Raw genomic sequence first — 12,844 nt, 5'->3', positions numbered from 1 at the left:
CCCTGGTAATGGCGCCAATAACTGGTGCACAATACCATGGTCCAATCATAACTTCACAACTTCGCACAACTAACCAGCAAGTGCACTGGGTCGTCCAAGTAATAAAACCTTACGTGAGTAAGGCTCGATCCCACGGAGATTGTCGGCTTGAAGCAAGCTATGGTCACCTTGTAAATCTCAGTCAGGCGGATATCAAATGGTTATGGAGTTTTCGAATAATAATAATAAATAAACAGAAAATAAAGATAGAAATACTTATGTATATCTTTGGTGAGAATTTTAGATAAGTGTATCGAGATGCTTTCGTTCCTCTGACTCTCTGCTTTCCCGCTGTCTTCATCCAATCAGTCTTACTCCTTTTCATGGCAAGCTTTCTGTAAGGGCATCACCGTTGTCAATGGCTACATCCCATCCTCTTGTGAAAAAGGTCCAAATGCTCTGTCACGGCACGGCTAATCATCTAAGGTTCTCAATCATACTGGAATAGGATTCACCCTCCTTTTGCGTCTGTCACTACGCCCAACACTCGCGAGTTTGAAGATCATCACAGCCATCCCTTCCCAGATCCTACTCGGAATACCACAGACAAGGTTTAGACTTTTCGGATCTCAGGAATGGCCATCCATGGGTTCTAACTTATACCACGAAGACACTAATAACTCGGACTCGGTCCCCTGTATTAGATATCCAAGAGATATTCATTCTAGCTTGGTTGCATGTAGAACGGAAGTGTTTGTCAGGCACGCATTCATAAGTGAGAATGATGATGAGCGTCACATAATCATCACATTCATCATGTTCTTGGGTGCGAATGGATATCTTAGAAGCGGAATAAGTTAAATTGAATAGAAAACAATGGTACTTTGCATTAATTCATGAGGAACAGCAGAGCTCCACACCTTAATCTATGGAGTGTAGAAACTCTACCGTTGAAAATACATAAGTGAAAGGTTCAGGCATGGCCGAGAGGCCAGCCCCCAAAACGTGATCACAGGATCAAAAATACAATCCAGGATGTCTAATACAATAGTAAAAAGTCCTATTTATACTAAACTAGCTACTAGAGTTTACAGAAGTAAGTAATTGATGCATAAATCCACTTCCGGGGCCCACTTGGTGTGTGCTTGGGCTGAGCTTTAGCTTTCCACGTGCAGAGGCTTCTTTTGGAGTTGAACGCCAAGTTGTAACGTGTTTTTGGCGTTCAACTCTGGTTCGTGACGTGTTTCTGGCGTTTAACTCCAGACTGCAGCGTAGAACTGGCGTTCAATGCCCTTTTGCGTCATCTAAACTCGACCAAAGTATAGACTATTATATATTGCTGGAAAGCCCTGGATGTCTACTGTCCAACGCAATTGGAAGCACGCCATGTTGAGTTCTGTAGCTCCAGAAAATTTACTTTGAGTGCAGGGAGGTCAGAATCCAACAGCATCAGCAGTCCTTCTTCAACCTCTGAATCTGATTTTAGCTCAAGTCCCTCAATTTCAGCCAAAAAATACCTGAAATCACAGAAAAACACACAAACTCATAGTAAAGTCTAGAAATATGAATTTAACATAAAAACTAATAAAAACATCCCTAAAAGTAACTAGATCCTACTAAAAACATACTAAAAACAATGCCAAAAAGCGTATAAATTATCCGCTCATCACAACACCAAACTTAAATTGTTGCTTGTCCCCAAGCAACTGAAAATCAAATAGGATAAAAAGAAGAGAATATACTATAAATTCCAAACTATCAATGAAACATAGCTCCAATCAGATGAGCGGGACTTGTAGCTTTTTGCCTCTTGAATAGTTTTGGCATCTCACTTTATCCATTGAGGTTCAGAATGATTGGCATCTATAGGAACTCAGAGTTCAGATAGTGTTATTGATTCTCCTAGTTCAGTATGTTGATTCTTGAACACAGCTACTTTATGAGTCTTGGCCGTGGCCCTAAGCACTTTGTTTTCTAGTATTACCACCGGATACATAAATGCCACAGACACATAACAGGGTGAACCTTTTCAAATTGTGACTCAGCTTTGCTAAAGTCTCCAATTAGAGGTGTCCAGGGTTCTTAAGCACACTCTTCTTTTGCTTTGGACCTTGACTTTAACTGCTCAGTCTCAAGTTTTCACCTGACACCTTCACGCCACAAGCACATGGTTAGGGACAGCTTGGTTTAGCCGCTTAGGCCAGGATTTTATTCCTTTAGGCCCTCCTATCCACTGATGCTCAAAGCCTTGGGATCCTTTTTATTACCCTTGCTTTTTGGTTTTAAGGGTTATTGGCTTTTTGTTCTTGCCTTTTAGTTTTAAGAGCTTTTGGCCTTTTCTGCTTGCTTTTGCTCTCTTTTTTTTCTCTATTTTTTTTTCGCCATTTTTTTCTGCAAGCTTTGTTCTTTGCTGCTTTTTCTTGCTTCAAGAATCATTTTTATGATTTTTTAGATTATCAAATAACATGTCTCCTTGTCATCATTATTTCAAGAGCCAACATATTTAACATTCATAAACAACAACTTCAAAAGACATATGCACTGTTCAAGCATTCATTCAGAAAACAAGAAGCATTGTCACCACATCAATATAATTAAACTAAGTTCAAGGATAAATTCAAAACTCATGTACTTCTTGTTCTTTTGAATTAAAGCATTTTTCATTTAAGAGAGGTGATGGATTCATAGGACATTCATAACTTTAAGACATAGTTACTAAATACTAATGATCATGTAATAAGACACAAACATGGATAAGCACTTAACATAAAGAAAACGAAAAACAGAGAATTTAAGAACAAGGAACGAGTCCACCTTAGTGATGGTGGCGTTTTCTTCTTGAGGAACCAATGATGTCTTTGAGCTCTTCTATGTCTCTTCCTTGTCTTTGTTGCTCCTCCCTCATTGCTTTTTGATCTTCTCTAATTTCATGAAGGATGATGGAGTGCTCTTGATGTTCCACCCTTAATTGTCCCATGTTGGAACTTAATTCTCCTAGAGAGGTGTTGATTTGCTCCCAAAAATTCTGTGGAGGAAAGTGCATCCCTTGAAGTATCTCAGGGATTTCTTGATGGTGAGTTTCCTCACGTGTTTCTTGAGCTCCATGAGTGGGCTCTCTTGTTTGCTCCATCCTTTTCTTAGTGATGGACTTCTCTTCCTCAATGGGAATGTCTCCTTCTATGAAAGCTTCAGCTGAGTAACATAGATGGCAAATAAGATGAGGGAAAGCTAGCCTTGCCAAGGGAGAGGACTTTTCGGCTATTTTGTAGAATTCAAGGGAGATGACTTCATGAACTTCTACTTCTTCACCAGTCATGATGCTATGAATCATGATGGCCCAATCCACAGTAACTTCAGATCAGTTGCTAGTGGGGATGATGGAGCATTGGATGAACTCCAACCATCCTCTAGCCACAGGCTTAAGGTCCAGTCTTCTAAGTTGAACCGGTTTGCCTTTTGAGTCAATCTTCCATTGAGCTCCTTCCACACATATGTCCATGAGGACTTGGTCCAACCTTTGATCAAAGTTGACCCTTCTAGTATAGGGGCGTGCATCTCCTTGCATCATAGGCAAGTCAAACGCCAACCTCACATTTTCCAGACTAAAATCTAAGTATTTCCCCCGAACCATGGTGAGATAATTCTTTGGGTTCGGGTTCTTACTTTGATCATGGTTCCTAGTGATCCATGCATTAGCATAGAACTCTTGAACCATTAGGATGCCGACTTGTTGGATGGGGTTTGTTAGAACTTCCCAACCTCTTCTTTGGATTTCATGTCGGATCTCCGGATACTCATTTCTCTTGAGCTTGAAAGGGACCTCTGGGATCACCTTCTTCTTGGCCACAACATCATAGAAGTGGTCTTGATGGGCTTTGGAGATGAATCTTTCCATCTCCCATGACTCGGAGGTGGAAGCTTTTGTCTTCCCTTTCCCTTTTCTAGAGGATTCTCCAGTCTTAGGTGCCATCAATGGTAATGGAAAAACAAAAAGCTTATGCTTTTACCACACCAAACTTAGAATATTGCTCGCCCTCGAGCAAGAGAAGAAAGAATAGATGAAGAAGAAGAAGAAAATATGGAGGAGAGGAGGGAGAGGTGGATTCGGCCAAGAAGGAGAAGACAGGGTTGTGTTGTGTGAAAATGAGGAAGAATGGAGGGCTTTATATAGGGAGGGGAGGGGGTTAATTTCGGCCATATAGGGTGGGTTTGGGTGGGAAATTGGTTTTGAATTTTGAAGGTAGGTGGAGTTTATGAGGTAGGTTTATGGGGAAGAGTGGATGGATGTGAGTGGTGAAGTGGTGATAGGGAAGAAAGATTGAGGTGATTGGTGAAGAGTTTTGGGGAAGAGTGTTTATTGGGAAGAGATGATGAACATTGAGAAGAGGGAAGAGAGTGAGTAGTGGTAGGTGGGGATCCTGTGGGGTCCACAGATGCTGAGTTGATCCTGTGGGGTCCACAGATCTTGAGGTGTCAAGGATTTGCATCCCTGCACCAATTAGGCATGTAAAATGCCTTTGCATGCAATTCTGGCGTTTAAACGCCGAACTGATGCTTGTTCTGGGCGTTCAACGCCCAGATGCAGCATGTTTCTAGCGTTGAACGCCAGTTCTATGCTTGTTTCTGGCGTTCAGCGCCAGATCCATGCTCTGTTCTGGCGTTGAACGCCAGCCAGATGCTCCTTACTGGCGTTTGAACGCCAGTGAACTCCTCCTCCAGGGTGTGCTGTTTTTAATGCTGTTTTTGATTTTTCTTCAATTTTTCCAGTTGTTTTTGTGACTCCACATGATCATGAACCTATGAAGACATATAACTAATAAAAAATATAATTAAATAAAAATTGGGTTGCCTCCCAACAAGCGCTTCTTTAATGTCAATAGCTTGACAGTGGGCTCTCATGGAGCCTCACAGATGTTCAGAGCATTGTTGAGACTCCCCAACACCAAACTTAGAGTTTGACTGTGGGGCTCTAGTTGACTCTGTTTTGAGAGAAGCTTACTGTGCCTCTTTTCCATGTTTACAGAAGGATGTCCTTGAGTTTTAAACTCAAGGGAGTCCTCATTCAATTGAAGGACTAGTTCACCTCTGGTAACATCAATCACAGCTCTTGCTTTGGCTAGGAAGGGTCTTCCAAGGATGATGGATTCATCCTTATCCTTCCCAGTATCTAGGATTATGAAATCAGCAGGGATGTAAAGGCCTTCAACCTTTACTAGTACGTCCTCTACTTGTCCATAAGCCTCTTTTCTTGAATTGTCTGCCATCTCTAATGAGATTCTAGCAGCTTGCACCTCAAAGATTCCCAGTTTCTCCATTACAGAGAGTGGCATGAGGTTTATTCCTGACCCAAGGTCACATAGAGCCTTCTCAAAGGTCATGGTGCCTATGGTACAAGGTATTAGGAACTTTCCAGGATCCTGTTTCTTCTGAGGCAATCTCAGTTGATCCAATGCATTTAGTTCATTGGGGAATAGGGGAGGTTCATCTCTCCAAGTCTCTTTACCAAATAAATTGGCATTCAGCTTCATGATTGCACCAAGGAACTTGGCAACTTGCTCTTCAGTAACATCCTCATTCTCTTCAGAAGAAGAATACTCATCAGAGCTCATGAAGGGCATAAGGAGGTTCAATGGAATCTCTATGGTCTCTAGATGAGTCTCAGATTCCTTTGGTTCCTCAGAGGGAAACTCCTTATTGATCATTGGACGTCCCAGGAGGTCTTCCTCCTTGGGATTCACGTCCTCCCCTTCCTTCTTGGATTCGGCCATGATGGTTATATCAATGGCCTTGTACTCTCCTTTTGGATTCTCTTCTGTATTGCTTGGGAGAGTACTAGGAGGGGTTTCAGTGATTCTTTTACTCAGCTGGCCCACTTGTGCTTCCAAATTTCTAATGGAGGACCTTGTTTCATTCATGAAACTCACAGTGGCCTTAGATAGATTAGAGACTAAGTTTGCTAAATTAGAGGTATTTTGTTCGGAGTTCTCTGTCTGTTGCTGAGTGGATGATGGAAAAGGCTTGCTATTGCTAAACCTGTTTTTTCCACCATTATTAAAGCCTTGTTAAGGCTTTTGTTGATCCTTCCATGAGAGATTTGGGTGATTTCTCCATGAGGGATTATAGGTGTTTCCGTATGGTTTACCCATGTAATTCACCTCTGCTATTGCAGGGTTTTCAGGATCATAAGCTTCTTCTTCAGAAGATGCCTTTTGAGTACTGTTGGATGCAGCTTGCATTCCATTCAGACTCTGAGAAATCATATTGACTTGCTGAGTCAATATTTTGTTCTGAGCCAATATGGCATTCAGAGTATTAATTTCAAGAACTCTTTTCTTCTGAGGCGTCCCATTACTTATTGGATTCCTCTCAGAAGTGTGCATGAACTGGTTGTTAGCAACCATGTCAATGAGTTCCTGAGCTTCTGCAGGCATTTTCTTTAGGTGAATAGATCCACCTGCAGAAGTATCCAATGATATCTTAGCTAATTCAGACAGACCATCATAGAATATATCCAGGATGGTCCATTCTGAAAGAATGTCAGAAGGACACTTTTTGGCCAGTTGCTTGTATCTCTCCCAAGCTTCATAGAGGGACTCACCTTCTTTCTGTTTGAAGGTTTGAACATCCACTCTAAGCTTGCTAAGCTTTTGAGGAGGAAAGAACTTGGCCAAGAAAGCCGTGACCAGCTTATCCCTAGAGTTCAGGCTATCTTTAGGTTGAGAGTCCAACCATATTCTAGCTCTTTCTCTTACAGCAAAAGGGAAAAGCATGAGCCTGTAGACTTCATAATCTACTCCATTAGTCTTAACAGTATCACAGATCTGCAAGAATTCAGTTAAGAACTGAAAGGGATCTTCAGATGGAAGTCCATGAAACTTGCAGTTTTGTTGCATAAGAGAAACTAATTGAGGTTTAAGCTCAAAATTGTTTGCTCCAATGGTAGGGATGGAGATGATTCTTCCATGTAAATTGGAATTAGGTGCAGTAAAGTCACCAAGCATCCTCCTTACATTATTATTATTTTCGGCCGCCATATCCTCTTCTTGTTTGAAAATTTCTGTAAGGTTATCTCTGGATTGTTGTATTTTAGCTTCTCTTAGTTTCCTCTTTAGAGTCCTTTCAGGTTCAGGGTCTGCTTCAACAAGAATGTTCTTGTCCTTGCTCCTGCTCATATGAAAAAGAGGGAACAGAAAAATAATAATAATAGGGATCCTTTTTGCCCAGGTATAGAGGTTCTCCTGTGTGAGTAGAAGAAGAAAAGAATGTAATGTAAAGAAGGGAAGTAGAGAAAATTCAAACACAGATGGAAGAGGGGGTTCGAATTTGTGTGAGATGAAGTGTTAGTAGATGAATAAATAAATAGAAGGAGATGAGAGAGAGGGAGAATTTTCGAAAAAAAAATTTTGAAATGGGGTTAGTGATTTTCGAAAATTAGGAATAAAATCAAGTTAAAATTTAAAATTGAAACAATTAGTTAATTAAAAAGAATTTTTGAAAAAGAGGGAGATATTTTTGAAAATTAGAGAGAGAGAGTTAGTTAGGTAGTTTTGAAAAAGATAAGAAACAAACAAAAAGTCAATTAGTTAGTTGAAACAAATTTGAAAATCAATTTTGAAAAGATAAGAAGATAAGAAGTTAGAAAAGATATTTTAAAATCAATTTTTTTAAAAAAAGATAAGATAAAAAGATATTTTTGAAAAGATATGATTGAAAAGATATGATTTTGAAATTAGTTTTGAAAAAGATTTGATTTTTAAAATCACAATTAATGACTTGATTCACAAGAGATCAAAAGATATGATTCTAGAACTTAAAGTTTGAATCTTTCTTAACAAGTAAGTAACAAACTTGAATTTTTTTTTTGAATCAAAACATTAATTGATGATAATATTTTCGAAAATTAGGAGATAAAGATAAGAAAAAGATTTTTGAAAAATATTTTTTTAAAATTTTCGAAAATAAAAAAGATTTGATTTTTGAAAAAGATTTTGAAAAAGATAAGATTTTTAAATTGAAAATTTGATTTGACTCATAAAAACAACTAGATTTAAAAATTTTTTGAAAAAGTCAATCCAAATTTTCGAAATTTATGAGAGAAAAAGGGAAAGATATTTTTTTATTTTTGAATTTTTAATGATGAGAGAGAAAAACATGAAAATGATGCAATGCATGAAAATTTTGGATCAAAACAATGAATGCATGCAAGAATGCTATGGATGTCAAGATGAACACCAAGAACACTTTGAAGATCATGATGAACATCAAGAACTTATTTTTGAAAAATTTTCAAGAAAAGAAAACATGCAAGACACCAAACTTAGAAATTTTTTCATGTATAGACACTATGAATGCAAGAATGCATATGAAAAAACAAGAAAAGACACAAAACAAGAAAATATGAAGATCAAACAAGAAGACTGGCCAAGAACAACTTGAAGATCATGAAGAACACTACGAATGCATGAAATTTTTTTTTCGAAAAATGCAAGATGAATATGCAATTGACACCAAACTTAAAATCTGACTCAAGACTCAAACAAGAAACACAAAATTAATTTTTTTTATTTTATGATTTTATGAATTTTTTCGGATTTTTCGAAAATTAATGTGAAAAAGAAAAATAAGGATTCCAAAATCTTTAATATGAATTCCAGGAATCTTGTACTCTTAGTCTAAAGCTCCAATCTGAGGGTTAGGCATGGCTTAATAGCCAGCCAAGCTTTAGAAGATACAAATCAGTCATACAACAGCAGGTGGATTAGGAACAGCTAGCTTGCTCTTGTGATGATGGTTTGGAAGCCTCAGTCCAAAAGAATTTAGACATGGCTTTACAGCCAGCCAGGCTTCAACATGCTTCATGAAACACTAGAATTCATTCTAAAAAATTCTGAAATAATTTTCGAAAACAAAGGGAAAATTTTGAAAGATTTTTGAAAATTTTTTTTTTGAAAACTTTTTGAAAATAAAATAAGAAGAAAATTACCCAATCTGAGCAACACGATGAACCGTCAGTTGTCCAAACTCGAACAATCCCCGACAACGGCGCCAAAAACTTGGTATGCGAAATTGTGATCCCTGAGGTTGTAAAATTTGTTGTTCGTTCTCTCCCTGGTAATGGCGCCAATAACTGGTGCACAATACCATGGTCCAATCATAACTTCACAACTTCGCACAACTAACCAGCAAGTGCACTGGGTCGTCCAAGTAATAAAACCTTACGTGAGTAAGGGTCGATCCCACGGAGATTGTCGGCTTGAAGCAAGATATGGTCACCTTGAAAATCTCAGTCAAGCGGATATCAAATGGTTATGGAGTTTTTAAATAATAATAATAAATAAACAGAAAATAAAGATAGAAATACTTATGTATATCTTTGGTGAGAATTTTAGATAAGTGTATCGAGATGCTTTCGTTCCTCTGACTCTCTACTTTCCCGCTGTCTTCATCCAATCAGTCTTACTCCTTTCCATGGCAAGCTTTCTATAAGGGCATCACCATTGTCAATGGCTACATCCCATCCTCTTGTGAAAAAGGTCCAAATGCTCTATCACGGCAAAGCTAATCATCTGAGGTTCTCGATCATACTGGAATAGGATTCACCCTCCTTTTGCGTCTGTCACTACGCCCAGCACTCGCGAGTTTGAAGATCGTCACAGCCATCCCTTCCCAGATCCTACTCGGAATATCACAGACAAGGTTTAGACTTTCTGGATCTCAAGAATGGCCATCCATGGGTTCTAACTTATACCACGAAGACACTAATAACTCGGACTCGGTCCCCTGTATTAGATATCCAAGAGATATTCATTCTAGCTTGGTTGCATGTAGAACGGAAGTGTTTGTCAGGCACGCGTTCATAAGTGAGAATGATGATGAGCGTCACATAATCATCACATTCATCATGTTCTTGGGTGCGAATGGATATCTTAGAAGCGGAATAAGTTGAATTGAATAGAAAACAGTGGTACTTTGCATTAATTCATGAGGAACAGCAGAGCTCCACACCTTAATCTATGGAGTGTAGAAACTCTACCGTTGAAAATACATAAGTGAAAGGTTCAGGCATGGCCGAGAGGCCAGCCCCCAAAACGTGATCACAGGATCAAAAATACAATCCAGGATGTCTAATACAATAGTAAAAAGTCATATTTATACTAAACTAGCTACTAGGGTTTACAGAAGTAAGTAATTGATGCATAAATCCGCTTCTGGGGCCCACTTGGTGTGTGCTTGGGCTGAGCTTTATCTTTCCACGTGCAGAGGCTTCTTTTGGAGTTGAACGCCAAGTTGTAACGTGTTTTTGGCGTTCAACTCTGGTTCAACGCCCTTTTGCGTCATCTAAACTCGGCCAAAGTATGGACTATTATATGTTTCTGGAAAGCTCTGAATATCTAATTTCCAAGGCAATTGGAAGCACGCCATTTTGAGTTCTGTAGCTCCAGAAAATTCACTTTGAGTGCAGGGAGGTCAGAATCCAACAGCATCAGCAGTCCTTCTTCAACCTCTGAATCTGATTTTAGCTCAAGTCCCTCAATTTTAGCCAAAAAATACCTGAAATCACAGAAAAACACACAAACTCATAGTAAAGTCCAGAAATGTGAATTTAACATAAAAAAATAATAAAAACATCCCTAAAAGTAACTAGATCCTACTAAAAACATACTAAAAACAATGCCAAAAAGCGTATAAATTATCCGCTCATCACTCATCCGAAATGTAAGATCCTTTATTTAATAGAATTTTGAGATCCTGATTTAATTAAATAGTATTTTTACTGAATGATGTTTATTCTGTGCTTAGAATGTCGGAGGTGAACTTAAGAAGCGAAAATGATCCTGTGTTTCAAACATAAACGGATCAAAGCAGCATAAACAAACCCACGGATAGCATGTAATTTCTGTTTCTAATACAATTTGCTTACTTCTTTTGTTACCATCAACTTCTAATTCTGTATATATTTTTTTAGAAAAAAAAAGCCCTTTAATATTTTATTAAAAAAAAAGGCAAGAAAAAAAAGAAAAATCTGCAACTACGTAAGTTCTCAAAAAACAGAGCCTGTGTTTCTTTTCAATGCTTCAGGTGTATTTTGACATTATTTTGGTGGATTTCAGGTTGGGTTTGGAAGAAGAATCAGTCAGTGACCCAGCTCAACAGAAGATGATCATTGTTCAGATCGAGACACATTCACAATCTGAACCGCTTGATATGTGAGTTTTACAACTAAATTTCAACCTCCTAATCATTTATTTTAGGGCGTTTTTTAACTTTTTATTTTTATCTTGTTCAGAGTTCCGATTCAAGTATGCAACAAACTCATATAAACTCAAAATAAACTCACATATTAGCAAAACTATTAAAAAAAATAAACTCAATTACCCCTACTGTTTAAAGAACATCACTTTTACCTCGCTTTGAGCTTTCGTTTTCTTTTTTCTTTAAGGCATTTGCAATCTGTTTGTCCAACTTTGAACCTAGTCTAATTTTGGGACATCCTCTTGTTCTCACCCTTGGAGGGCTTTGAAGCTCGTTAACAGATTCCAAGTTAGCATCTTCGTGAGATAACGAACATGTCCCCTTCCTTTTGGCTTTCAGTTCTTGCAACTCAACCACGACGTTATCATAGGCGCAGTGCAGAATGGCGGTGAACACCTTGTGATGCAATTCACCTTTTCTCTGAATTGTGCTTGAACTTTCCTGAACTTCTGGTGAGTGTGTACCTGTTGAAACTGAGCTTCTATTGAGGATTTTGTTGCACATGGTATGACGGTGTGAAAATCTGCAGCATCCGATTCTCTCTCTCTTTGCTCCCTACTTCCGAGGCAATTATCATATTATTTGACGAATTAGATAAGTGAGCTATTCCGCGTAATGAACTTTTTAAAAAGGCATGCATGCTCTTGCTCCTTTGTGTGCTTCTCATCCCGGCCCGGAAGTGGTGTCGAGATAAATTAAAATCCATATATGACGGTCTTCGTAAAGCTCTGCAAAAAAACACCTAAATTAGACTATAATACATCCAAAAACATGCAATTTACATCTTTGCTGCAGATTTTAAAAGACATTATTTGAAAGCCACTTGTTCTCCACAAGACCATACTTCATTAAAAAATCACTCCAATTCCTATCAAATGGTTCTTTGGTATGAGAGTTTCAAACAACATGGTTCATTTCTTGTTCGATTTCTAAGAGTCCCTTGTAGCCATTTAATTTGCTTGGAATCTTTTTCATGATGTGTCAGATACACCAACGGTGAATTGTTGTGGGCATACAAGCCTCGATAGCCCTTTGCATTGATGCGCATTGATTGGTGAGAATCTCTTTCAGAGCATTTTGTCCCATGCAACGAAGCCAACATTCAAATAACCATTTGAATGATTGAATAACTTTGTTTTTCATAAAAGCGCATCCTAGAAGAGTTGACTAGCCATGGTGATTCACCCCGACAAAAAAATCAAAAACCAGATTATACCTGAAACAGATTATGATAAAATAGAATTAAAATCGTTAAATACACCCAAATAATAATCATCTACACCCAAAAACATCCAATATACACCTCTGCAACAGATTTATAAAACAACATTAATTTAACATCATAAATCAGAACAGCATATTACCTGTTTGTATTGTAGGTGGTGTCGAATAAAATAACATGTTCAAAATACTCACAGGCAGCCCTGCTCCTTGCGTCCGCCCAAAAAGTAAGCTTAATCGACTGATCGTCCTCGAGTTCGAGCTCGAAAAAGAAATTTTGATTCTTCTCTTTCATTCTTAATAAGTATTTTCCGAATTCTTTTGCATCCTCTAGTTCCGAAACATTCCGCACTTCTCTCGTGATGTAATTTTTCACGTCTTTTTCAATAAA

The 12,844-nt window shown here is 38.3% G+C and overlaps 1 non-coding gene across 1 annotated transcript; it reads left to right on the top strand.

Annotated features, from left to right (window-relative positions):
- Positions 1-6,513: 6,513 nt before the first annotated feature.
- LOC112746286 (small nucleolar RNA R71) lies at positions 6,514-6,617 on the top strand. The gene has a single exon (XR_003174178.1). It is a non-coding gene; the product is annotated as a small nucleolar RNA R71 (small nucleolar RNA).
- Positions 6,618-12,844: the final 6,227 nt, after the last annotated feature.

This window comes from Arachis hypogaea, chromosome 14, assembly GCF_003086295.3.
Source record: "Arachis hypogaea cultivar Tifrunner chromosome 14, arahy.Tifrunner.gnm2.J5K5, whole genome shotgun sequence".
NCBI lineage: Eukaryota > Viridiplantae > Streptophyta > Magnoliopsida > Fabales > Fabaceae > Arachis > Arachis hypogaea.
This window is presented reverse-complemented; position numbering and strand designations above follow the sequence as displayed.